Raw genomic sequence first — 3,111 nt, 5'->3', positions numbered from 1 at the left:
GGAGGCAAGGGGCACCCCTAGAGACACAAGTTGATCCACGTGATCATATTCTTAGCCGTGTGCGGTGCCCCCTTCCACCATAGTCCTTGATAATATTGTAGTAGTGCTTAGGCGAAGCTCTGCGACGGTAGTACATCAAGATCGTCACCACGCCGTCGTGCTGACGGAACTCTTCCCTGACACTTTGCTAGATCGGAGTCCGGGGATTGTCATCGAGCTGAACGTGTGCTAGAACTCGGAGGTGTCGTAGTTTCGGTGCTTGATCGGTCGGGCCGTGGAGACGTACGACTACATCAACCAAGTTAACGCTTCCGTTGTCGATCTACAAGGTACGTAGATCACACTCTCCCCCTCTCGTTGCTATGCATCACCATGATCTTGCGTGTGCGTAGGAAATTTTTTGAAATTACTACGAAACCCAACAGTGGCATCCGAGCCTAGGTTTTATGTGTTGATGTTATATGCGCGAGTAGAACACAAGTGAGTTGTGGGCGATATAAGTCATACTGCTTACCAGCATGTCATACTTTGGTTCGGCGGTATTGTTGGACGAAGAGGCCCGGACCGACATTACGCGTACGCTTACGGGAGACCGGTTCTCCCGACGTGCTTTGCACAAAGGTGGCTAGCGGGTGACAGTTTCTCCAACTTTAGTTGAACCGAGTGTGGCTACGCCTGGTCCTTGCGAAGGTTAAAACAGCACCAACTTGACAAACTATCGTTGTGGTTTTGATGCGTAGGTAAGATTGGTTCTTGCTTAAGTCCGTAGCAGCCACGTAAAACTTGCAACAACAAAGTAGAGGACGTCTAACTTGTTTTTGCAGGGCATGTTGTGATGTGATATGGTCAAGACATGATGCTAAATTTTATTGTATGAGATGATCATGTTTTGTAACCGAGTTATCGGCAACTGGCAGGAGCCATATGATTGTCGCTTTATTGTATGCAATGCAATCGCGCTGTAATGCTTTACTTTATCACTAAACGGTAGCGATAGTCGTGGAAGCATGAGATTGGCGAGACGACAATGATGCTATGATGGAGATCAAGGTGTCGCGCTGGTGACGATGGTGATCACGACGGTGCTTCGAGGATGGAGATCACAAGCACAAGATGATGATGGCCATATCATATCACTTATATTGATTGCATGTGATGTTTATCTTTTATGCATCTTATCTTGCTTTGATTGACGGTAGCATTATAAGATGATCTCTCACTAATTATCAAGAAGTGTTCTCCCTGAGTATGCACCGTTGCGAAAGTTCTTCGTGCTGAGACACCACGTGATGATCGGGTGTGATAGGCTCTACGTTCAAATACAACGGGTGCAAAACAGTTGCACACGCAGAATACTCAGGTTATACTTGACGAGCCAAGCATATACAGATATGGCCTCGGAACACGGAGATCGAAAGGTCGAGCGTGAATCATATAGTAGATGTGATCAACATAGTGATGTTCACCAATGAAACTACTCCATCTCACGTGATGATCGGACATGGTTTAGTTGACTTGGATCACGTAATCACTTAGAGGATTAGAGGGATGTCTATCTAAGTGGGAGTTCTTTAAGTAATATGATTAATTGAACCTAAATTTATCATGAACTTAGTACCTGATAGTATCTTGCTTATGTATGTTTGATTGTAGATAGATGGCCCGTGCTGTTGTTCCGTTGAATATTTAATGCGTTCCTTGAGAAAGCAAAGTTGAAAGATGATGGTAGCAATTACACGGACTGGGTCCGTAACTTGAGGATTATCCTCATTGCTGCACAGAAGAATTACGTTCTGGAAGCACCAATGGGTGCCAGGCCTGCTGCTGGAGCAACACCAGATGTTATGAACGTCTGGCAGAGCAAAGCTAATGACTACTCGATAATTCAATGTGCCATGCTTTACAGCTTAGAACCGGGACTTCAATGACGTTTTGAATGTCATGGGGCATATGAGATGTTCCAGGAGTTGAAGTTAATATTTCAAGCAAATGCCCGGGTTGACAGATATGAAGTCTCCAATAAGTTCTATAGCTGCAAGATGGAGGAGAACAGTTCTGTCAGTGAGTATATACTCAAGATGTCTGGGTATTGTAATCACTTGATTCAACTAGGAGTTAATCTTCCGGATGATAGCGTCATTGACAGAATTCTCCAATCACTTCCACCAAGCTACAAGAGCTTCGTGATGAACTATAATATGCAAGGGATGAATAAGACTATTCCCGAGCTCTTCGCAATGCTGAAAGCTGCGGAGGTAGAAATCAAGAAGGAGCATCAAGTGTTGATGGTCAACAAGACCACTAGTTTCAAGAAAAAGGGCAAAGGGAAGAAGAAGGGGAACTTCAAGAAGAACAGCAAGCAAGTTGCTGCTCAAGAGAAGAAACCCAAGTCTGGAACTAAGCCTGAAACTGAGTCCTTCTACTGCAAGCAGACTGGTCACTGGAAGCGGAACTGCCCCAAGTATTTGGCGGATAAGAAGGATGGCAAGGTGAATAAAGGTATATGTGATATACATGTTATTGATGTGTACCTTACTAATGCTCGCAGTAGCACCTGGGTATTTGATACTGGTTCTGTTGCTAATATTTGCAACTCGAAACAGGGACTACAGATTAAGCGAAGATTGGCTAAGGACGAGGTGACGATGCGCGTGGGAAACGGTTCCAAAGTCGATTGATCGCAGTCGGCGTGCTACCTCTACATCTACCTTCGGGATTAATATTAGACCTAAATAATTGTTATTTGGTGCCAGCGTTAAGCATGAACATTATATCTGGATCTTGTTTGATGCGAGACAGTTATTCATTTAAATCAGAGAATAATGATTGTTCTATTTATATGAGTAATATCTTTTATGGTCATGCACCCTTGAAGAATGGTCTATTCTTATTGAATCTCGATAGTAGTGACACACATATTCATAATGTTGAAGCCAAAATATGCAGAGTTGATAATGATAGTGCAACTTATTTGTGGCACTGCCGTTTAGGTCATATCGGTGTAAAAGCGCATGAAGAAACTCCATACTAATGGACTTTTGGAACCACTTGATTATGAATCACTTGGTACTTGCGAACCGTGCCTCATGGGCAAGATGACTAAAACGCCGT

Source organism: Triticum dicoccoides, chromosome 2A, assembly GCF_002162155.2.
Source record: "Triticum dicoccoides isolate Atlit2015 ecotype Zavitan chromosome 2A, WEW_v2.0, whole genome shotgun sequence".
Lineage (NCBI taxonomy): Eukaryota > Viridiplantae > Streptophyta > Magnoliopsida > Poales > Poaceae > Triticum > Triticum dicoccoides.
The sequence above is the reverse complement of the archived record's forward strand: the minus strand, read 5'-3'. Positions refer to the sequence as shown.